Below are 26,900 nucleotides of genomic sequence, written 5' to 3' on the forward strand. Positions count from 1 at the left end.
CGACGGATTCAAACAACTTAGGGAAGAACGGACGGATAGGGTCATGTTTCAATTATCATAAAGATCACCTTAATGTAGATTGAAACACAGGTTGGAGTAAAAACACGTAGCTATGTAATGAACAGTATATTCTATAAAGTGTTACCGTGTATCTCATTAATATGTATTTAGAATGTTGAAGAGGGAATAATTTGGCATGGAAATTATGAACAATGGTGAGGGTCTTCAAGTAACTTCACAAATTTGAAAAGGACTGTTATTGGGAATACTAAAATATCGTTACATATGTAGGTATTTATACGTCACCTGATACGCCGTGAATGGTGCTACTAATATATGCGAATACAACACCATTCGTAAAAGCGAATTCATAATTACAAATACGGGAGTTACAAGCAGTTAATGTCGAAAAATCCAACGAATGATAATAGATACACAACAAAGCTTTTAGAGAGAGTGCGTATTTTTTACCAAGTAATAAAGAGCTCTCCGGCATGACTTCATTCTTATTCAAATTGAATTAGCTTACTTGGCCATGTTGATTTTTCCCAACACGGTAAAATGGCTCAGCGGGGCGCGAATTGCGAACGGGGGGACGACAATACATTATGGTCATAAAGCAAAATTATTTATAGCCACTTTTTTGAAACTCGGGCTAGACGAGGAGATATCGAAAGGGTTGAGGGTCGGGCGCCTCCGCGGCTGGAATATTGCCAGAAGCAAAAATGAAAGTCGAACGCAATGAATGCACCGCGAAGTACAACCCGACGGAATAGCTACCTGCATGTTATTTGTCATCCCCTACTTTTATTATTGTGTCATATGCATTGTGTAGAAAGCGAGGAAGGAACGACTGTAGAAAGAAAACAATACGAAACTTTTGACTTTTATTTCTTTATTTTATACGCTTCATTTCCAGAATATAATCGTTACAATCCTTGCGGTGCCCGAGGTACATGATATAAAACATTAAAATAACCATTTGTCCAACCACAATTCAATAGTACCTATATTTTGTCTTCGAAATCTAATATAACAAAACTGATAAAAGTAATAAAGGTTTGGAGGATATGATTGGATTTGGAGGAAATAAATTCAAAGAATACTACGGAGCTACTCTTTAATAATAATTTTTACTATATAATTTACAAAATAACAAAATAAATATATTTGTAGCTTCGTCACTTTAATGTCGAGCAATTTGTATTTCATTGTTATGTCACTACCGCGGAGATTATGCGCTTTAATTCGGACAAATTGATGCTAAATTAAAGTATGCGGGTCAATTGAGCAATGATTCGAATTCGGGTCCCACTCAAGGGTAACATAGAAAATAAATAATCAAAAGAGTCAGCGGGATTTCAATTCGAAAATCTCTTCAAAAGCAGTAGTAGTTTGGAGTGCAGCTGTATAATTTGCGAGGGGATTATCAAAATATTACATTAGTGTCAGTAATAAAGGAAGACCACCAACCGAGTTGAACTATTTGATTCTAAAGTTTGTCATTACGAGTACGTGACAAACATTTGCACTCTCGCTACGCGGAGAGTGGGCACTTAGGCATTACGTTATTCTAATGTTTCAATATTGTAATTATTTAAGAAGCCTATAGATAACATTGCCATAGAGAAGAATTAAAGAAATAATTGCCATTAAAGAAATAATGAAAAAAAAAACACTACTAAGGTATTTTTGGAATTTTAATAATTACTGATTAAACCTAAAATGGCTTCATTATGTTATGATAATGTCATTTAAGTTTTTTTTAAGTTTAAATTTTTTTTGAACAACAGGTTAAACCATAATATTTATAATGACTTCTTTGAAGCACTCGTTTTAGGAAAGTGTCTAATAAGGAAACTACTCAAATAACAAGTAACAAAAGGTACAAGAAAAATTAGTAATAATTTTTCGTAGAGTTTTTTTATAATTTTTCGTAGAATACTTCCTTAAGGGCGCTAAAGTAAGGATATATAAAAAATGGTGTACAAAAAAAATGGTGTAAAATGTCCCATTTAAACAATTTGTAATGAAAACAATAAAAGAACAGATTAGCTATGAATTTTAAAACAAAGAAATAAGATACTTATGTACATACATATTATATTATTTTTTGACATCTCATCAAAGATGAAGAAGAATACGGAAGTCTGGGCATTTATTTACGGGGCATTTACGGGGCTGGCTAGGTCGTCAGCCCCGTAAATGCCCAGACTTCCATATTCTTTTTCATCTTTGATAAGATGTCAAAAAATAATATGAAAATAACTCCTGTAATTGGAGATAATCCAGATTTTGTGAACAAGTATTTGGACACACTCAAAATGTTGTAGATACATATTTATAAATAAAGAAAAAGATAAGGTAAAATGGGGGAAAAAAACTATATTTACAGTACATATATATGGTAAGTTGTATAATAAAACGATTTGAGAATAATAAATACCTATACAAGAACATTATTTAAAACATAATAAATAATAATAAAAAAATGTTTAAAATTCATGCCATTTAGTCAAGGTCCACGGAGAATTGTAGAAATGAAAGGATGGTTTTTAAAAAGGTTGCATATAAATCAAATTGATCGTTGACAATTCTCGACAATGAACCCTACGTATACACTGGGAGTCACTCCTATGCCTCTTGGCACCCCAAATGAATATACCGATAATAAATACGAGTGTATTGGGGATGGTCACCCCAGACTCTTATGGCATATACCCACAGTAGTGACATCTGCCGCGTTCACTAGTAATTATTCTTGCATACAGAACAAAGGACCACGAATGGAACCCTAAACCTTATAATTTCACGTATAATTAACTTATAATTGATGATCGCGGGGTTAAAAAGTATTTAAGCGTAATTTGAAAAGTAATTTAATTAATAATTGACACAAATTAATTTAAAATTCTAACGCTTGATTCATAACGGTAACCTACTGATGGAGAAGTAAAGATATCGAAATTGAAATAACAGGGATTTTTGAATAAAATGCGGTCACTTTTCTGTAAAACGAATGTAAAATACCGAGATTAAAATACGTCATTTATATCTGAATTGTAAGTTAGTAACGATACGATAAAGCTGTAATATGTACAGAACCTAAATACAAAATTTTATTGCATTCTCTAGTAATCTTGGCAAAATTTTTAACAATTATAAAAATTCCGCTCTGATAGTAAAAATTGCGCATCGGACTTCCGCATGTAGAGACATAAAAATATTCAGCAATATGAAGAAAATACAAGCACGGTCGGCTGAACAATCAGGCATACCTCTACAGCCCATTTCCGCTCTCAACATCCTGGAATGGCGTGCTCGCGATGCAATAAAGTGCATATTCCCCCGCAAAAAAGAGCGCCAATTATTCGCCGGTAGCCGGAGGAATTTCCATCGCGCCAACAAGCAGCGGGCAGGAGCAATAACCAACGCCGACAAATCATGTGTGAAGTAAATTTTGCTCGAAAAGTCGCGACGTTTAACCGTAACGCAGGAAACACAGGAAACGCAAATGTAGCGGCACTCGTGTTACGCGCTGGCTAAATGCTGTTTCCAAAGCTAATGCGAGTTTAATGGTAAGAATATTACGGTTAATAAGAAATAAATATCCCCTGATAAAACACGCGTTACCATATGTTTTATTGTACATAGACAACAATGGTACGTATACTAGCTTCTAACCAAAATTTTCTCATTACGATTCACGTTTACACAATTTGTACGCGTACGTACGAGTATGTGAAAAATGCCTATTATTATTACGCTGTGGATTCGGACTATTGGATGAATAAAAAAATCTATCGCGCAAACAATAAAATTCAATCACGGTTTTCCGTTTGCGAGCCGGTAGCGGCTATCCGTAGCTGTTTTTAATTTCACAAATGCGATCCACTCAGAATCAATCATTTCTCGGCAGTATCGATTCCTAATGGCCTTTCTCTACGCTCGCGTTATTGTTACGGCCCCGGTCGAGGATCTCACATATTGTGTGTCGGGTTTCTCTATTTCTTCCCGTATTGTGGCGCGAATAAAGAATGGCCGGGGACGATCCATTAAGGAGGATTTCTGTCTTGCCCCAGTCCCGCGCGCGTTCCCGCTTCCGGTACCCGTGGATGACGATTTTCATTTCATTCCTCCTTCAATTCGCTGACACAATGATGGCAAAGCATTGTGTCGTTACGCCCGAGGACATATTGCGGCGCGGAGTATAAATCAAACGTTCGCATTGTCACCGGCCTTTGTCAATATTCGGGATACTTTTGGCCGGAAACGCAGAAGTGGAGAATGAAGTGAATGGTTCCAGCGATTAATACACTATGGTACAGGTAACCAGATCACCGATGAATGGATTCTGGAAGCCGCTTGCTCAGTTGCTTACCTACACCTTCAATGGTTTGATTAATGAATGACATTATTTGAATATATTGTTTTACCTTGCTGGATTTTTTTCTGCGTATAAATCATTTTAAATTAAATTGTACGCCTAGAACTGATTGCCTTAACGCGTATAACCCTAACGAGGTAATTAGCGATTTAAAAAAAATCGTGAATGAAATAAGTAAATACATTTATGATTTTTGTACGGTCATACCTTTAATATTATTTAAAATAATAATACTTATTGTGGACTAGTATGTAGTACAATAACGTGTAATGAGGTGCATTATAAGGTAGAGTAATTTGACTATAGTACTTATCAGACAGGTCCAGAAGAAATAACAACTTTCTGGTTTTGTTTCTCGCACTTTTCCCGAATGGCGTCACATCCCTCCTGCGGTCCCTCCGTGCAGTCCGGGGCTACCCCAAAAGGGTCCAATCGACGATCAACATTAATTTTTAACTGTATTCCGCCTTTATTCAGACCGCGCCGGGTAAAGAACTCCGTTTTATTCCTACACTGCTATTTTGCTCCGCGTTAAAAAAGTTTTCGATCCTTCTCTAACACAGTTAAGCGTGTTCGTAAAAACCCTTCGCCATAGAAAAACATTTTATTACTCCCTTAATTGGGTACGTGTACTCGTGGAGCGAGGCAAAAAATGGACTTCGCTATGCCTGAAGATAATTCCCACCGAATGGAGACCATAAAAAGAGTGCACTCGATAAATTAACGACTAATAAAATGCCCATTACAAGTTCTAAATTTATTTTTCAATTAATCTATTTGATAGCGCGTCGAGGAGCTTCGATAAACTAAATGATTTATCGGGAAAACCGAGTCTGATTGCTATCGACATATAAATAGCCGAATATTATTCGCTCCAGATGTATCGATCAAAGCTCGCAACCGAATTTATTAAAATAATTTAAATATTCTTTTAGTCCGTAAATTCGCCTGAGTTCTGCCTATAAACTAATAACGGCAAACTTTTTAGTATACAAATTGAATACAACTTCAGAGCACTGACAATTCGGGAGAGGCGGAAACGGAAACGTCAGGTTCATTAATTAACAGGACTTACGTGAATAAATACTACAGGCGTGCTACAGAGCGCTAGCCTATAATGGAGATTTTAAATCTAGCATTAATGTTGCATTAATGACCCCAATTTTTTGATTGCTTGTGCGTGTCGTCGAAATGCATACATTATTTTTTAGTACCCATGCGTAAAAGAACCTCGTAAAATTAAGGAATCTTTGTTTAAAGTCCGTACGCAAGAATATAGGTACTTCGTTACTTCAGTTTGTATCTAGTGAACAATTGTCCATATTAAACAATGAATTAAAGAATGGGAAAATGGAAGAGAAGGCGATTTCTGGATGCAGTCAGTTCTTGGTGATTTATGCGAAGACGATTAAAGCGAGGAATCTTCGTACATTCTCTCGAGATAACCAATAAATACTCGAAATAGCGGCGGCCGCTTTCCATATTTCATTCGGGAATCGGAATGAAGGAGGTTGATTATCGAAAAAGATTTTAAAATAAAATCCACGAATGTTATGCATTGCTTACGAAATTACTGTCGAATATTTTAATGGGCTCCGTTATCAAACGACTTTTAAATATCTTTCCGGGATTTGTGAGAAATTTTAACACGGCACAATAACTCTGCATTTTAATACATTTTTTGGATACCTTCTGATTCGGATTAAGTATTTTTATACTATTTTGTTAATTGATTCTATCGTTTGAAATAACGTCATACCTTTACAGATTTTCAGTTGAGATTCATAAAATAAAATATGTAATCCCAGGGAATCACGAGTTACTGGAGAACAATGGTTGTGCGCAAAATCCAGAAATTTGGCATATATTGGTCATACAATACTTATTATTATGGGTTCTCGTGGGTTGAATCACCCATAACATCTTCCATGGTAATATAAAGCGACGGTTTAGCGGGACGAATACGATCCGTTTCGCCATTGTTACCAGGCTAGATATGTATTCATTGTTCAACCAGATCATGAGGAAGTACACCCAATGTATACGGGTTTGCAAAGCAAGAAAACTCGGTGTGCCCAGAGAAAATAATACGTAAAGTTATGTGTAAGGTGAGGTACCGCGAAACCTTTAATATTGACAATAATAATTTTGGATCTTTGATATAAAGCCATTTTCGTAAAATGCCACATTAAGAGCACTCGTGCCTATAGAGAGTTGTTCTGTTTAGGGGCGGGTTTTATGTCAATCTGTTTTCAACGAACCATTCTCTCGATGTATTTATTAATAGAAACAACAAGTTAAGAAAGTGTAAAAGTTAAACAGAGAAAAACAAATGAGGTACTGACAATTTACATAAACATAACGCAAAAATTATATTTTTTATTCATCGCTATGATTTCTTTGCAAAGTATGTCAAATGGATAACCCAATTATTGTATGTAAGTAGGTACTATACCAAATTTTATTAATATTTTTCATTAGGATGGAATAAGTGTTTTTTTTAATGAACCTTTAAAATGATATTAATGAATAAAAATATTTATGTTTACTTGCAACATTTTGTGTGTGTCCAAATACATGTTCACAAATCTGGATTATCTGCTATTATAAGTTATTTTTTATATTCTTTTCTGACATCTCAACATTAAAAACCCAAACTTCTATATTCATTCTCCCCTATGTTGAGTTGTCAAAAAATAATTTAAGTTTACTTAAACTACTGACATTTTTTGATTGAACTCCTTTGAATAAGAAATCCACAAAGAAAGCGAATCGATTTCCGTACTTAAATAATTGATTCTTAGCAAATAATGATCTTTATTTCTTATAATTGCTAATAAATTTGTAACTAATGACTTTCTATACGAAACAGCCGTAACTATTAAAACCGCATTATATCGTAATGAACACAAAGAGTAACCACAAGAACTATAAAAAAATGTGCGAAATATTTCAATAACATTCCGAATCATGGCAGAACTCGACTGTAAATTCATGAATATCAAATATTACAAATTGTTATTTCGCTAAAAGCAATCAAAATCGATGGAATCGTGGGTAAACCGCTTTCGAATCATTCAATCGCTTTGCAGACTATTAAATTTGGAAATCAAATTCACACAGAGGTGCTCAAGGCGCACTGTGTAATTCATTACCGTAACAGGCGTCTGTGAGTTGTATCTACTGTTGCCAACTAATGTCTCTCAACTGACAAAGGCATTCTTTGAGGTAAATGACAAAGCAAATTATCGCAGAGGCTTATAGTTCTAAAAATATATTAATACGCTATTGATATCTTAACATTGATAAGATAATTGAGGTGGAAATAGTAGTCCCGTACTTAATTTTCCGGACTGTTCCAGAATCAAGGATGATGGGTTCGATTACCTACCTATTACAATTGAATTCCTTTAATATAAAAACCGGCTAAGGCTGACAATATATGTATTATGAAATTAAAATATTTCTGTTTCTAATAAAAGCACAAACATTTCTTTAAAATTAAACAAAAACAGTCGGTGATATGTAAATATCTACATTTACATATTTCTATCACAAAAAACTTCATCATCAATGTTGAAATATCAATGAAAGAAATCTTGATATACATAACTTCAAAGCGTCCAAAGAATTGACCATACAAAAAATACGAATAATGTATAAACTAATTAACTAACCATCACGCCACTTAAGACACGTAGACAGAGAGAATAGAACGCCACACCAATCTGTTTTTTCAAACAAACATCATCTCTTCTGCATCATCTCCTCATACATACCCGCCGAATAATATATTGTCAATGTAAAAATAAAATTATGTAATTTCGTACGCGAATATTTGGTTTTTAGTTGTAAACACGGACCCAGCTCCACATAACGCCATGAACAAAAATCGTTAAATCGAATGGATTCGAGAAAGACAGTGTAGATTTTATGTAATGCGGAATACTGAACAGTAGTTACGCAGATTATAAGGCAGAGGGCCAGAAGAGGCCACGAGCGTTCCCAATACAAAATTTATAGCGGGAAGCGGACAAAAGACGCGGGAAAAGTGGTTGCCTACTTCCAGATAATGTATTTAGTTTATTTTATTTACATCACGATACTTTGGCTGCGAGAGATGTTCATTTCTAAGGCCGCTTCATACATAAAATATAACTCGGAACATTTCAATCAGATTTATCTAGAAGCGAGACATTTGTTTGATTAATGACAAGCTCGGAAGCTTTAAAGAATAAATTGTTGGTATTGATTAATGAATAGAAACTCTGTAAATATGTAGCGAGATAAGTGAACACGAAGATAGAAGTGCTTTTGCTTGTAATGAGCGACTGACAACGAACACTAGATATCCTAATAGATATGAGAAAATAAAAACTAGTGGGAGAAATATACGTCGGCGGGTTCGAATACCACATTTAGTCAAAACCACCTTCGGAACGGTCATTCCACTACGAAATATTATATAATAAACCTTGAAAATAATGATAACCCAAATGTACAAAAATAAAGATAAGTTTTAAAGTATTCACATAAATAAAAACTAACTAACTAACCATCACATCGCTTCTCGCAGAGGTAGGCATAGAGTATAAAATACCACACCATTTTATATTCGCAAACATTCTTCACCTCTTCCGCTTTCAAGTATTTGAAATACTTGATCATACCAAGTTTTCCTCGGTCTTTTTCCAACTACAAACACCTCATAAATTTGATTTCCTATTATTTCTTCATTCATTCGATTCACATGCCCGAATTATCTAAACACACATTTCTTAATTTTATCAATAATGCTTATCTCAGCCTTGAATTATTTCTCTAAATCATCATTCGAATATCTACCAAACGTCGCCTGCATTCAGTCTACTTTCATCTGAAACTCTCTTTTAAACTAAAATTTCAGCAATTCTTGTTAAGAATTCTAAGTCATAGATACGAGTACGTACGTGTGTAAACTAATAAGTAATAGATGTGGAGTTATAAGATGGGCTATTTACAAAAGATTTATTTGTTACTCGGAACAGTACCCGATACTGTAATATCTATTTATTATCCTTCGAAATGCGCTATTCATTTGGAAACCTTTGAGAATAGTCCAGTTCGCAGTTTCTATAGATACAAGAAGCTCCCATATAAAAGGGTATCAAAATGAATAAAAAGTCGAAGTTATTGCAGTCAATATTTATGTAATATATCAAATACCAACTTTGTTTGATTTTATGTAATTTTAAACTTAATGTAATTTATGGTTGATACAATGAAAAAAGTTTTAACCGGTTTATAATTTCATGAAATGTTTGCGTTAAATTAACGAGAATGACTGCGTAGCCATACCATAGATTATATAAGACTTTGATTTACATAAACTCGTTTACTGTGACACAATTTCGTAAAAACAATAAAGTATTTGATTTGCTGTATCTGTAATTTGTAATTGACTTTTAGTTGATTAATCAATAAATTAGTATTACATAATAGATACAAAGTATGACTAATTGATATGAAAATGTATTTTATACATAACCAGGGAAAATATGTACTTATGTAACAAGATGGCTGTTTTCTTAAGTAAGTACTTCGCATTTTACCATTTATTGCATAGTGCATTTAAAATCGCATCAAATAAGTACATATAATAAAAATAAAAATAAATATCGATCAATAATTAACAATATTGCAATGAGTCAAGTCTCTCCCTATCGCCCATTTACAAATAAAAAAAAAGAAAATAAATGAATATATAAAAATAAGATACAGTTACTACCCCCTCTTCATCCTTCAACGTCTTAAGGAAACAACTCTAAAATGTAGACGTAGCCTCACATACGGTGTTTGAAAATGACGTGAAAAACACGTATGATAAAAGATTTTAAGAAAAAGTGGTAGTTTTCAAGTGAAATTCAAATTTAAAGTGTTTTTTGGTAACATACTTTAACACTAACATATTTCTCGCAAACCGTGAGGCCACGTATTGCTGACGTCAAAACAAAAGGGAGATCAACTCCGAAGGGAATCGACAAAAATATTTAGTCCAGACAAAACTATTATACCTAGGTATGTAGTCTAAACACCATTTGTTTTATAACTTCGGAATCTCACAAGGGAATAACATTACAGTGTATGTTCAAATGAAAGTTTGTTTGTCGTGAGCGACAGTCTCAGCTTAAATTAATAGATGAATAATTAAATTTGGTGTGTCGGGTTACTTTTACTACATCCTTGTAAATTTTACGGTATTCTTTAATACCTAGTGTTATTTCTTACTATAAGTTGTAAATTTAATCCAAAAGGAAAATATAGATTCATGATTCATTTGTAACAAAGATTAAAATTAAAATAAAAACAGTATAAATGTATGGCTATATATTATAAAGACCGTTAGTCTATTTTATCTTCACATTCGTTTGATAACTAGGCGAAACAATTCTCACAAAATAGATTTTTATGTGTTACAACTAAGGACTAAAGAAATCAGTGTTTGATTTTACATTTAATACATAAATTAAAATGGAGCATGCAAATTAAACGCAAAATCTATAAATAAAATAGATTCATAATGTTATTCCAACGATTTCGTACTTGGAGAATAAACAGCGCGCGTGGGAGTTGCAAAGAAAATATTTAAAATACCCACGTTCAATATTTTTTACCTATAAAAGAGGCTTAAAGGGAAAATAAATACATACTTTCACCAGTTACGAGAATTGTAAACGAAAACCCTTTTACTGTGTTTGAATAAAACAAAAATAATTGATGTTAAATAGGATACACCTTTTATGGACAGTGTTAATTTTTTTTTGGGTTTTTTAAATTTTAAATACATGATTGTTATTAAGCAAAAAATATTTCTCGCTAAGTAGATAATATATGTGTCAACCTCTGTAGTATCATTGTAAGCGCGTTTGACCAGCAAACTTGAGGTCTCGGGTACGATTCCCAAAGGGGACTCTAAATAAATAATAAGTGATTATTTACTAAAATATTTATTTATTTTTTGTGTCTTCGTGTAATTTACCTCCCCTTCATGAAATTAAATATCAATGTAATAATGCGTCATTTTGATGCAGTGCCCTATGCACCATTGGAGCAGTTAAGGGAAAGAAGATGTAGGAAATGTCTAACAGTCGTGCACTAAATACAAACATGAGAATAAGCCTCTGATACGATAAAGACGAGGCGAGTAAAACCTTATTTCAATGTCTATGTTGGATATTAATGCGAGATTATACGCTACTTTTCATGTCTAGGGCGGGATTTATTGCTCCGGAAGACGAATTTAATAGTGTGCACTAGGAAAACTGATAGCGGAAGATTCGAATCTTTACAATTCAAAGGGATAAAACACATTCAATGTAAATAATATTCTAAATACACATGTTATTTAACCGTTCCTTGTCACACATGTAACCAGCGTGATTAACGTCTTGAGACGACACATAAAACTTGAAAATCTCGGAATAATCTATTGATGCAGGAAAACATGATTAGGCATTCGTATCGCGCACTTGATAGTATTTTTATTCGCTCAATGTCAGACGTAAACTGGTCTTACATCGAGTATCTCGGCTAGATCAAGGTGTATATTCCTGCAGAGGGCATTCGTTATTCTCTACAAGGTGCATTATTTATACACCCGTACAGAGGTGCATCCATACGCGCCGGGAATATGTAATAAATAACAAATCGGACGATGCACTCGATGGTAGAAGATATCGGATTTAATTATTTGTTTAAAATAAACGATGATGTCATTATTACTGCGATTAAAATTTACCTACTAGATATACAATGTTCTGTATTAAATTAATTGATTTTACAGTCTACAGGTGGTAATGGGATCTTGTCATAGTCATAACTGTAAAGGCTAGAACCGCAATAATATGATTACGTTATTCTTTCAGTATCAAGACGGTTCTATTCATCGCGTCGTGATGATAAGCAAAAACTGAATCGAAATTAACAATCCGAATACTTCCGCAGTGGTTGTTCGACGTGAAATTCATAATGTTGCAGCGAGATAACGGAATCATTTCATAGCAGCTTCGGGCGATATATTCGATTGTTGTGAGAGGATTGTATGATAGATGTTAATTCAGACTAGTCGAATAACGGGATCCTGTAAATTACGCAATGGATATAAAGCGGATCTATTGATTTGTCTCAGGTCCGAGGTCTGTAGAGTTCAAGGAATCTGTATTTATCTTACTTGAATCAACAGTCTAAAATAGTAGGGTATGGATTCGGTAATTTGGTATGCCCGAATGTAGTTATTAGGATATTGGGAAATTTCCTACGTTCTGCCGGGATCGGGAATCTTAATGGAATATGCGGCAACACCTCTTATAATACTCACAAGGGAACTCGTAACTCTTAATTGAAAAATTAATTACGATTGGAAATGTACATTTACAAATTTCGGCAGTGAGAATATTACTGTAGTATACATAAAATAAATAATATATACCTAGAGCAATACATTCTCTACACATATTATATATATTTGTGTACTTTAAAAAAGTCAAAGAAGTACTGTACAAAGTATTTTAGAAAAATGAAATTACCATACTACAATGTAAAAATGCTTGTAAAATATCTTTAATTAAATTACATTTATTATGATAATGTATCTAATCTACAAAAGGAAACAAAGAGAAATATCTCAACTCGGTAATTTAATTGAATGAAATATTAATAACAAAATTACGTAGGAACTGAGAATACGAAACAAGTTTTTTTTAAACAGGTCTCTCGAGAATATAGCAGCTGGATTTTCAATTATAGGGTGATTTAGAATTTTTAATAAGGTTAACAACTTTTCTCGCTTGTTCATTCATACTCCCCGGGTATTTTAAATCCTGCTACAGAATGATGATATTATACCAAACCGGTTGCACGCACCTGCATAAAATTATGATTAATAAAATCAATACATGCATGTATCTTGAAAAAGCTTGAATTCAGCCGTTTAAAAGATTTATGGCCTAAAATGACACTTATTCATGATAATCGACTGTATAAATTTGATTACTTCTCAAATTCAACGTGAGAAAAATATCAGTTCAAGCTGTTAGGCCATTAATTTAAATGAATATTGAAGATAATGAGAGGTGAATTATATGTTAGGAGCTGTACATTTATATGCAAATGAGATTCATAAACTTACATTTATAGAGAACTGACTAAAGGGTCCGAAAATTAGCAAATACGACATAGAAAATAAATCTTGTAACATACTTTCAATCGCAACTTTCGGTAGATAAAAAAGCGCATTGTGGATTTAAAATTTAAATACTAATAATAAAGGTTCAATGAAAATATTACAGATCATTGAAACGTATTACATTGCAAATCACAAAATTATATTATGTATTTTTTCATATTTACACATATAATTTTATGATGGACTAACTCTTTCACACGCAATAATAATAATGTCTACCAGATGCTTTTAACATGATATTTTTTAAACAAGGTCAAAAGGTGTGCATATGGGTGTTATGTTAATGGACACGTTTCGTCTGTTGCATTATTAGTGACAGGATATTAAATTTCATCTCTAAGTAGCTACTGGTGTTCAGTGTCCATTGACCGTTGTAAGGAGTCGATTAGTGGCCTTATCGCAGGAAACTAAAAAGGGCCCTTAGTAAAAAATAACCCCTTATTTCTTGATATTACTTTCGACGAGTTAAGTTTTAAGATGAACCAACGAACTTTGATTGCTGTTTGAATCTTCAGAGTTGAATAGAGTCTGGAGCTTGTTAGAGTCTATTGTGGCGGATGACTGGACTATAGAGTTGAATGATCCTATCCGGATTGAATACTTGGGAGAGTGCACTAATTGGAGCATTTTGTTTACCATTTTTTAAGATTCTGAGACTGGGTATCAGGTACCGAGATATTAAGGAAATTATATTTTTAATGCTCCCTTAACCGAGAACCGAGCAGGTTTAAGGTGGTCTAAGAAAAACCGGCAAATAACATAAAAACCTTTTGACTGACTACGATTTTTTTATAGAATTTCCTCGCCATTTCAACTGCATAAAGTATAATTTATATGATGTGCAAGTATTAAAAATAATTACGTTAGTATACATTTAGATAGAGAACCGGTTTTTGTTAAATTCGAAATAAAGTTAAATTGTGAGAAAACTGCCAACTATGATGGCTTTAAAGATGGGCTATCAATTTTTAGCTGACAATTTACTAACGAAGTTTTTACGGTGTATAATGAGTTTAAACTATTTTTAAAATCTCATAATACCATATTCAATTATTCACTTCTTTGTGACTATAATTAGTCTGTAACATGTGAGTAAGTTACAAATAAATTTGGTTAATGTTAAATTAGGCCTTTAATAACTTAGATAGCGGATCAAACGCTCGAAAATAAATTACGTCACATTAATCTTATTATCTAGAGCTGCTTGAGAGACGTTAATAGTGCATATTATGTTTGTGTAATATCGTTAACTCGAAATACAATAGCTAGTGCCATTTGAAGGGAATGTGCTCTTAAGGTATTACATTATAAATATGAATAATATTATAATTCTCGTATCATGAGAATGGCACTTTAATGGATGGAGTGTTTAGTCTGCTTTGCTGTTAACAATAACACCCACACAGCACAAGACGAATGGCTGTAATCATAATGTGACTTACTGACGACACGAAGCTATACGATTCGAGCAGGATCAGCGTGTATTCTGCAAGCTAGGAAACTGATTGTGTCATATCATTTTAAATGCAAATACTTAAAATATTCCAATTGTATATTTTTGAGGTAACATTTTGCATAAAAGTCGATGATTTTTGAAAATGATTTGTGGTGTGTTTAAATTTAGTAATGTTCTGACTAAAAGTAGTATTGTGATATCGTGGGTGTACTGGCGAAAAACGTTAACTCGAAAATATGCAATATTAACTGAATAATGCATTTTATACAGTTTCCAACGTTCTATAAAATGGCAAAATACACTAAGTAATTTGAAATGTCATGCATATGTGGTTTTAAAATTAGATTTAACTTTAAGTTTAATAGCGGGTATTTTATTCAGACTAAAAGCATTAAATAACAGGGATAATTCAAACATGGATTTTAGAGTTAACGTTTTTTGCCAGTATATCCACGATGTCAGGTGGGAACTCTTCAGTGCAATATGTTGCATTTGACCAAATGCGCGTACGATACTAAGTACTTGTTTTGACCTCTCAAAAAGTGATGTTACCAAACTTGGTGCACCATTTGGTACATTACGCATAAAGTGCATTTACCAGTCTGTTACCGGTGGCTTTTAGCGGGAATCGCGGTACCCCTCCCCCCTCGCAGTGCATTAGCGGGAAAATACTAGGGTGGAAAACTCCTAAACGTCTGCACTTTCGGAAAATGAGACCACCGAGACAAAAATGTATCACTATTACCCACTAACCGTGATTTGGACATTAAATACCCGACACCGTGCCCTGGGTAAGGGTAGTACACGGTTATTTTAAATCCGGGACGAAGTTTAAAGGTAAAGTTTCAGGAGAGCAGAATATAAAACAAGGTGATTTTGTTCCGAGGAGATTAACGGCTCAAAATGGAGGGGAAATGTGAATTTCTGCATTAGTAGGCCTATTTCGCCGAGAAAACAACAGTAAAAATAAAGCTAGAAAAGGGGTAACGTAGAGTGCCTAGTAATACCCACGCTTTTACTAACTCCAAAAGCATTTTGAACTGGTTACAACGCTTTTTGAACCTTTCGGTGTGGTTTGCGCAATAAACATAAAGTTATGATATTGGGTTATGAAAGGGTTATCAATAATAGCCGCTTTTCTACGCAACGAATATTTTGATTTTCGCCACGGGCTGCGAATGGCCTCCGGGACTCGGTGTTTATTGTGTGCATTTGTGCAATATCAATTCGTTTATTATATTGGAAAGCTTTGCCGGCAGTTCCGCTATTTACCGGTGACAATTGACCGCCCGCAGCACGCAGGGCCGGCTCATTTTTCCGCCGAACTGTCGACATTTCCCTGCAGCTCTCGGGACATTGCCGCCATGTTGCATATTTCACGGTTGCTAGAGCCGGAGGAGAGATGCGACTTTGAATTTTTCAAAGCGTGGCGGCAAATTGCGGATCCATATTTTAATGAAAGGATAAGCTATCTCGAATTTTGGAGCGGATAGAATTTTTAAATAAGTCGTTAGGGAACATTGATACTGCACACCGCTCGGGTAAGCGGGATACATTTTATTAGTCAACTTATCCACGCTAAGGATGAAGGGATTATACAAGTTATCGATGCACGTAGAATTTTAATTACTTTATACTAATTATTATTTTCATACAATTCCCATTTTCAAGACAGTACTACTTCTTCTAACTCTCATCCGGGTCCAATGGTGCATAGGGCACTGCATCGTATTAATGCAGTGTTATCTCAATTTATACTTAGGTGAAGGCAAGGTGATTACTCCTGCACTTCAGGGACCAGTACAGGGTAATATTTAGGAAACTAAACAAAAAAAAACAAAAAAAAAAATAACAAATTTTTAATTGTATGGATATTCCGTTGTATATCGGCATTGGAATAAAAAAATCCTACATAAATGTGTTTCAAAAAGCAATATTGAAATGTCAGCTTAATACGTAGTAATGCACTATGAGGCAAAAGTTACCTAATCGAAGGTTGACCAAAAAAATCCTGTCGCAGAGTTCGTGCAATCTGTCCATCTGATTCGGCGGCTAGCTCCCAGTTCCCACACGGTATCACATTAGAACCGGTGTAGGGAGAAAAAAATACCGTCAGAATCCCGGGTACATATGGTAACACTGCCCTGTCACCCGATACAGCCCGCACCGTATCAACCGTGAAATTAAAACAAAACCGAAACGCAAAAAAGTCACGGTGCAACGAAAAAATCAAACCAATACCGGGCATATTTGGAAGCGTAGCTCGCGAGCATTGCACTAGTGGGCGGTTTTTAATTTGCTGCGAAACTAGGCGCGCAAACATGTGCATTCCAACAAAACTTTTGTTTAATTAAATGTAAACATATTTACGCACGCGAATATATTTACACTTGTGGCACGCCATCAATGTATTATGTAACCATTTACGATACGCGATGAAGCTTTGTATCCAGGACGAGACAATGTTGTATGACCACATCGCGCTAGAGACTAATGCAAGCATGTACGATTGGAACGAGCAAGCGCATCAGCTGCGTTGGTTTTAAATTGCAAAATCGAATGAAGGAAAATTCTGTTTAAAAAAATGCGGAATCAAAAAGATCCTGAATAAACCTGAACACATACGATAATTTGATAACCGTATCTCTCTTCACGCATTGTTTTAAGAAAACAAACCAAACCGTGTGAACTATCCTTTTCTTAAAATCTGATAAAATACTGTCAAAGATGAGATCAGAATTACTGTAGTCGGATAGTAATCGAATAATCTCGTAACTCGTAATAATACAATAATAACTATTTCCCATATTATGGAAAACGTTATCGGAACCTGTAACCCTAAATGGATCCGGAAATCGATTATTCCACGCCACTGAATTCACTGTGGTTACTTCTATTTAGGAGGGATTCGCCAGGAGGTATTCTTATAAGGAAAAGGAGATTTATACAGGTACTCAAGCGAAACAATTAAATTTCTACTATATAAAATATAAAATATTTTTAAGAGTTTATATCTTCCAAAGCCCGTAGGTACTTGCAAATTTATTCTGGATATTTTTTTGGGCCAGTTAGCTGCGGTGGATCGAATTCGAACCCATTTGATACACTAATGCGTTGATACATTACGAATGTCAGAGCTCTCAGGGGACAGATAACATTTTCTCGTGGAAACTTGTTTGGGATTAAAGTTTCCCTGAATTGAAAGGGAAAGGGGGGAATAAGAAGAAGAGGACGTAGCTTAGGCCTCCTCTGTCACTTTACAGTAGACTAAACCACTAAATCTACTTATCAAACAAAATATATTTAATTAAATACGTGTATCGACTAGTCGGTGATATATGTCAAGAGATGATGATATATCAGATGCAGTAGTATAATTTTCAAGAATATTTCGACATCCTCTCGGTAGTAATATCGGGGAAACATTTTTTGTTTGGTTAGTGACCCAACTCTTGAAAGGGGGCATGGTTTCTAAATTGGAAATGCTGTTCACATGTTAAACAACTTGCACTGGACCAACACACTTCCCGAGGGACACTTTATACCCGGGAGGAAACGAAAATGGAAAACTATTCGCTACATTTACACAATTCGACTACTGCTGACCGTTAGTTTTAAATGAGATTACAAAAAACACTACCAGCAAGATAGATACATTTTTATTATAAGAAATTTTGCAATACAAAAATATTTAAATTACTCTATTAAATAACAAAATGTAACAGGCGAGTGTCTTTCCCCACTCAAGTTTATTTTGTATAGTGATACGGAAGCTTGCTATTGATAGTGTGTAAATTCGATATTAACAATTTATCGGAGTTTGGTGTTTAAAGGGTAACTGTCCTACCGCCACACGTACTCTCCAGTGGCATTAGTACAAAGATGGCGACGATCGACCGAAGGACGTGTCGCTTGTCCTTTATTATGGGAGAATTCAGCTATGGACTATGAAAGACGGTCGCCGGGTCGTGACTTCGCTGAATGGGGCGGCAAGAATGGGATTCCGAAATGCTAACGGAGAATGTGGATGGAAAAGGTCGCAGGTAAAATGGTGCCGTAAAGGTAGGTATCGGACGGGAAACGCTGTTGATTACGTCAAAGGAAAATAAGAGGGTCAGAAACGGGACAATCGAAGACAAAAATAACGTAAAATAAAGCTGAATTTCAATAAAACAAGACCTTTACCGAGCACAACAACTTTCGGCGAAACGAGCGAGAATTTGAGACTCGCATCCAATTTCGGTACGTATGGCTCTGATGATAAAACTCAATTTAATCATGCATGTTTCTTTCGTGTGAATCGGGTCAAATTGCCTTTTCAGGAGTGAACTAAAGCAGGAATTGAAAGGGCGCCGTAATGCCTCTAAGCGCCGCCGTACAGGCGAGTCTCGCTATCTTCAGTTTCTCGTACGTACGTAGTACGTAGTACGTAATACGGAGGTAGCACCGTGGGCCGTAGATTCACGGGACTAGAGAAAATGGCCGAGACGCTGCGAGATACGGCGACGTCGTGACGCTATTAAGATAGTAGTACACTTCGAGCACGTACCTTCCTAGATATGTAGAAGCTTTGCGAAAAGATGTGCCTCCCTATTTTATACCTACACTTTTTTTTCTTTTCAACAGAATACACATTTTTTTGTGCTCCTTAATAAAACGGAAGAGTGTATTTTCTGTTTGAATAAGCGCAATATTTATATTAAGTTAATTCTGTATATACGGAAATTTTATCCACAGAGGGCAGGAATACGTATTTTTATGTAATAATTAAATAAATCGAATCATTTCATGAAAGGATTGGAAATCTATAAAAATTTAAATGCAAAATTCTCCCAGTATATATTATTCTTACAAGTATATTTAACCAAATTAGTATTCTTACCTATGAGCAAAGCGCATATTATTCACCGCATTACCTGAAAAAGAGAGAGAACAAAAATTAGTTAATAAATAATATTCTTAGATCTTCAAGAACAAAAAAGAGATTGAGCATTTCTAGAACATATTGGGCCAAGAAAAAACCCACGCCCGAATAAAAAATGTTAGTGGAAGCTGAAACAATAAGAACGAGAAATAAAATATTAAGTCGATAATATATTCTGTACAATTAGGAAGAAAGATGGAGTAAAAGTCACAAAAAGAGACACAGTAGGCCAGTAGTATTTATAAGAAGTAATAACATAAAATTATGTATGAAATTAGTTAAATCGTTTTTTTTTTACATTTCTGTACCAAGATAGAGACAGACATTTATGGCGAAACACTTCGCTTTAGAGATAAAAACTTGTGTGAAAAAGTGTGTTAGTCAAACAAAACTCTTGCAGTGTGTAATATTAATGGCTTGATGATACGTGTTCATATAAGAAGGCGTTCTCTCGCACTTCTTAGTGGGATTTTACGAAACGTTATCATCTATTTGGACTGAAATTAATTAATCAAGTTTAATTTTACGACGGAGAATAAACGATGTACTCCGCCGCGGATTATGAAGCCTAGCGGAACGTCTGAACGCGTTTATTTATCAAACAAAACGGATAGTGAGTTAAGACTAGGGATAAAATACATAATGAAACTATTCAGATTGAAAGAGAAATTTGAGAGATTTTGCAGCTTATTTTTGTAAGGCGATTAATCACAAAAGCGTAAAATACTGCTAAAATTGTTTAAAATTTTCCAGTAAATATTATAAATCATACAAAAAAAATATATTTCACAATTTTTTCAAGTCACATTTAAAATAAATCCGATGTGTAATTTCCATTCCTCGTTTTGGGACATGGGATTAAGGTTAACAAGACTGAAACACAAATAAGAAAGAAAAAAAAAAGAAAAATTAAAGAAAACTAACACAGGGCAGAATGTAAAGTATAAAACAATTAAAGGTGCAGTAAATGGGCATATAAAAAACATAAGGTAAGAAGAATGTTGAAAAGAAACATATTGGAAAATACAACTAATCACTGACACAAATATTTTTTTAAATGTTTTTGCAGTTCATTCATTTTGGATCCCTGACAGGGTCCTTTTTATTTATATTTATCAGGTAGCTGTTTAATTTAAGAAAAGGTTATATTTTAATGATAATTCATCTTATGCATACATAAAAAACAAATTATCAAGTAAAACTAGCGGTAAAACATCTTACGTGTTTTTAAAAATAAATTTTTGTGTAATTTTCCGAGGTTAAAATTACAAATTGCTCAAATGCAATAAATGTGGCGGCAAGATTATGAATGAATTATCACTCTGCATTCGTGAACGACATGTTGACGTTCTTCGTGAGTCACTTGTCCTATAAAGCGTTTACCCTAAGTTCGTCCTATTCACATCACCGTTATACTGAGCTTTCTGCCTACTACCTACCAGCTGGTTCATTCATAAATGTATGAATAGAACGGACTGGCTCATTTCCGAGACATAAATCCAGTCTCCGCACAATGCAGCAAATACCATTATTAATTGATCTTCATGTATTCATAGGAGCAATACAAGTTTAAAAAAGAATGAAAAAGAAATAAGACGTGAGAAGTTTGGAATTATTACCATTTGATAGATAATGATGACAAATACAACAACAATATTTCGGGTTGTGGTGGCGTGGTTAGTGTCGCTGACTCTCGAGTCAGTGTTTCTCGGTTCGAATCCACTCTACCACAATTTGATAACTTTTTTAATGATAAGCCCCCTAGGCTCACAGAAAAAGTATGAATTGAAGTATTTTTGTAAACAATACAAACACAAATATTTCTTTTTAATTTAAGAAAAATAACACACAAATCCTAAATATTATTAATACGAAAAGTCATAAATTGTTACATATTGAAACAAGAGAAATTCATAAAAATATAAATAATTTAAATAGTTACCCATAATTAACAATATGATAATGACTAAAGTCTATGTTTCCCACTGATGAAAAGATAAAATAAAATAAGAAACAGCTTCTACCTCCTCTTCATCCTTCAACGTCTCAAGGACACAACTCTAAAATTGAGACTTCACATACGGTGTTTGAAAATGATGAGGAATGCATCGAAGCACGTGTCACTATACATTTTAAGAAATAGTGGTATTAACCAATTAAAAGTTAAATAAAAAATGGAATTATTAATTTAGAAATGTTATCATTAATAGGGCAATAAACAGGCTCTGAACGATATAATAGCGCCAGTAGTAATTACCGCCCATAGCGACATTAAACATGAAGGTAGAAAGGTGTAATAACGGTGCCGAATGACCCCGATGTCAAATTCCCCTGATTAACTGGACGAAATAGGGTTCGTAATAATGTTTTATTGTTCGTAGCGAAATTCCTATTAGCTGCAAGCACAGAGGCCCGAGCCAGATGTTCCCAATTGCACCGTTTGTTCGAAGCAGTAAAACAGTAAAGTGTGTTTTCCTACAAGTTCAATTCTTGGAGGAGAGAGGAAATAGTTATTTTTACTACGTGGCTTGCGGGGTGGTAGCGTGAGAGGAGAATGCCAATTTGGGGGATAATCGTGTTTTATGAGACGTAATGTATGTACGTAAGGCAAAACAGGCAATTTTAAATTCCTACCCCGTTTCTTTGACCCGACGACTCAATCCATGTGTATATGGCATTTTGGCAGTAAAAATGTCGGCTGGCGGTACTAGGGGAGCGCAGATACAAAAATCTGGAAACGTACTACACACTAGTACGCCGGTTATTTATTTCCCTTTACGCTAGTCCCGATTTTCTCCTCTCTCGTTCGACATAGGTTTATCGTGTTTTTCATTATGTATACGACTGAGAAAAATAAACACTTTAAGACTATTTTCTCAGAGAATAATATGTACTATTGGAATGAAATATCTACATGAAAAAGGAGGAAAAAGATTCTAAAACTATTATTCGTTCAATCTATCTTGTCCACCGTAAGTACAATAAATTGGCAAAATTATATGTATTTGTAGGAGTATTTTTTTTAGTAGTGTGGTTGTCAATCTATCTAATCAATTTCACGTGTGTAAAATGATCACATAATCACCCTACGACAGGTCATAAGCTAAGCCCTATAAATACACAGACTTCCATATTCTTCTTCATCTATGTTGATATGTCGAAATGTAAAAATAACCCCTATGTGGAGAAAACCAGATTTATGAATAAGAATTTGAACACTCTCTTGTTGTGAATGAAGAATTACTCTAAAATATATAATGCGGAAAATATATTTAGATGACTAGAATTCTATACAAAAAACGCGATGCTGTGTTTGAAACACATTGATCGGAATTCTTGACACAAGGCATCCCCGAGACTAGATCCAGGCTGCAGGATGGCGCGAGGTGGCCGCAGCACTTGCAGCGCGGAATTCGGAACGAGGGACGAACCTCCTGGAATGCGTCAACTTATGAATACCAAAGGAGCCATTCTGGTTCCCGGAACCTCCAGCTCCCCGCCCTCCCCGCCCTCCCTACACACTAAGAGGAGCAGCCACTTGCTGTGACAAATGATTTTATGGGAAAACTTCACCAAACGCCCGAACGGAATAGCGTTATTGATGGCCCGGCGATATTTCGCCATTTGAATAATTCAAATTGCGACTTCGGCCATTTGCGCTCGAGGCTGAGGTCATCCATAAAATGGCTATTAAAATAATTCACTCTATCGACAAGAAGCCGTAAACAACGATAATAATTCTTATCTTACACATTAGTGTATAAATTATATTGAGGGATAAATGAAAAGATTAGGATAAGGTCTATGGACATGTGGAGCGAATGGAGAACGAGAGAATGACTAAATTAGTATAAAGGCAAATGTGAACGGGAAAACAATACAAAGACGGCCAAAAAAGACTCGGGACGATCAGATTAATCATAACCTAAAATTTAGTGGGGTCAAAAGTCTACGCAATCGGAGAGCATGTATGATTAGATGTATGGACGTGGAGGAAGCTAGGAGTGTATGTCAAGACTGAAGAGTGTGGTGTTCCATCCTCTCTGCCTATTCCTGCACTCAAACGGCATAGTATTAGAGATTATCTAACGATATAGAGATTGTCGTTCAAGGGGCCTAATTCAAGATCCGTACTTTTCCTCAAAACTGATGAAATAAAATGATTGAAATAAAAAGGACGACAGCGGTTTCAATTTGCTGCTGTCCATTTGTCCGCATTTTCATTGAATCTCCCATGGGCCCGCGTGACTATCCTTTGCGATAATTAAGATGAATGGGTCCCTTGGTTACCGTAATCGCCATAGTTTCCTGCCTTACGATCTCGGTATCACATCCGGCTGAAGCTACCCATTGAAAGAATACGTATGAATAATAAACGAAATATTAGATTCCAGCAGGTGCTTCGTCGTTGTAAAGTATGTTGGCTTGTGAGGATTCATGCGAAAACATTAGATGAAGAAATTCTATATTGAAATGTATCGGACCGGACACATTTTCTATCAAGCGGAAAACATTTATTTGGGTATCACTGATTGAATGCAATAACGGCCACATCCCGACGATAGGAATTGGAAATTCTTCGAGTTTATGGTACCTACCGAAAGAGTAACCTTGGATTTTTACTTTATGTGTTTATTTAGAATATATTTGGCAGGGAAACGTTGCCTCGCTGAAATTGCAAATGCTACTGTTGAACATATTATATCATTTCTCCGCTGTTGGAACATGTCGGTGCTTACCAATTTGGAGCAATTTCAGAAACTAAACAGGGGTAGCTACTAAATGGTTTACGAACGCGAGGCGTGTTATCCGCAATAATCCGACTCCGATATAGAAGATCGCCTCGGCGAGAAACATTTATCCCGAGCGTCCGAAGTAATGAAGGAAGTACTACGTATAACGGAATTTACAGTAAAAAATTTACATTACCGTAAAATTTTAAGTTTCCACTCGGACCGCTCAGAAAGGGGCCATTAGGAGTTAAGTAAAAGTTGGTGGGAAACGCCAAAAGTGCGGTCGAGGTCCGGCCCGGATCGGCTTGTTTACCGTTCCCGGTGTTTTAATACGTTGGGCTTTAGAGCCTTCAAATTCTCGGGCATTTGGCAGTGATCCACGGGAGCGGATCTGTCTTTACGGAATTAGGGAGCATTTGTATGCCGAGGGCTGCGGAGAAGCATAGGGGTTTTACGGACCGAAACGGAATAGCCGCCATACAGTTCGACGGGAATTGATTAAGTGGCACGGACGGCAGTCGTGAGCCGAGCGCCGAGCCGCCGAGCGCCGAGCGCCGAGCCGCCCGCCAGGGAAACTGTTTACCGATTTTTATCGGTCATTTATCCGGATCCAACGTTAGCTCCGGCCCTTAACTCCGTGTAACAAAAACCTTAAAAACAATACGGAATATTTACAAACACGAAATTAAATCACGACTTTAATGAGAAGAGCAGAATCTATAAAATAATAATCCCGGCCGCGTTCGCGCGAAATTATGTTGTTTTTTCCAGATTAAATCGTAAATAAGGCTATATAAAACGATATAGGGGCTTTATTTCTCTTATCCGAAACATTAGTTAACTTTGTTAAAGCTTCTCAAATATGTTAGCTCGAAATATAAACTTTATAAATATACGGCATTTTACCAAAAAAAACACAGAATTTTTGGTAAAAGCTGATAGATTAAATACCCACGCGAGAAAGTATAAAATACAGAACGAAGGAAAATAAGAATGTTCCCTGAAGTGCGTAGAATATAGATAATTTAATATGAAAGAAAAATGGTGGCAAATTTCGCACTACTTTGTTGGCAGAAAGAATAAATACACAGAGACTGAATGTAAAAAGACAGACAAATGTAAAAAAAGTTTTTCCTTAAAAGTAGATTCAATAACATTTCCCTTCACCTTTTAAACCCGTTTAAAGTAAATAAATAAAGACATCTATCCGAAGTACCTATAAAAGAAGATAATTTCATAAAGTCTTATTCCGACCTTTATGTTCTGCGGTTTCTTTATTTCGTTCGGAGGTATAGCCGTGGATAGAAATGGCGTAAGTGTGTTCGAGTCGAAAACATTTTTAAAGTTCTCAGTTCAGGAGGAACCCACTGTCAGAAGTTATACAAAAAGTAGGGTAAAGATTGTAAACTTTTCTTGCCTAATGGGAATAACTTTTTCTTTCTATTTGTATCATAAACACAACGCGGATTTTATATTATTCAAAAAGAAAACCCTTTTGCGGGGCGATATTTTACGACAAAATAAAAAACGAATATAAAAATGCCTCTAGATGGTAAGAAAATATGTTATTTATTATGATAGATAGACGCCGTGTATACGGCGCAGCGGTAAATTTATAGCAATTTTAATGCCTACTATTATTTTTGGCAGGCGAGTTCGACGTATCCTTTCAACTCTCTTTTTACCTACCCTAGAAACCGTACGATCATCGGTTCGCATCCGAAGAAAAGTTTCGACGGAACAATACAGTGACCGACCTCCGCGATATCAAACAGCCGTGTATCTGTAGCCTGACGAATGTGGGTACATTGTACGGATACGAAATTATATGGTTTTGAAAAGTTAAGAGGCGGGTCCCGATCGAGATAGTATCGCTCCGAAGAATGGAGTCGTTAAACCGACAAGCTTTATTATAGTTCTTCCGCGCTGTATCGCAGATTTCAAGCCGGAAGATAACAGGAGTTAAATAACTCGCAACGGTACGATGCAAGGTGTACTGCTGTTTGCTGTACCGTCTGACATGTTATCATATTTACGTTAGGGGTATAATTTTACAAATCACAAATTAATGTTTCGAGTTCACATCGGATTTTACAATTTAAAAATTGAAGCGAGATGCTCGTAATTATAAACGTAGGTATTCGTTAAAATTACATCCTCTATCACTTTTTTTATCG

General features: G+C 35.2%; 1 protein-coding gene across 1 annotated transcript in view; it reads right to left on the bottom strand.

The window, feature by feature from the left end:
- The window catches only part of caps (capricious), a 177,344-nt gene that overhangs the window by 103,640 nt on the left and 46,804 nt on the right, over positions 1-26,900 (bottom strand). Inside the window, exon 2 of the mRNA XM_088265688.1 lies at positions 19,949-19,982. The gene's annotated coding sequence lies outside the window, so the exon portion shown is untranslated. The remainder of the gene's footprint in view (positions 1-19,948; positions 19,983-26,900) is intronic.

The sequence above is a fragment of the Brachycentrus maculatus genome, unplaced genomic scaffold (assembly GCF_059751285.1).
Source record: "Brachycentrus maculatus isolate JH-2025_06_01 unplaced genomic scaffold, ASM5975128v1 h1tg000257l, whole genome shotgun sequence".
Classification (NCBI taxonomy): domain Eukaryota; kingdom Metazoa; phylum Arthropoda; class Insecta; order Trichoptera; family Brachycentridae; genus Brachycentrus; species Brachycentrus maculatus.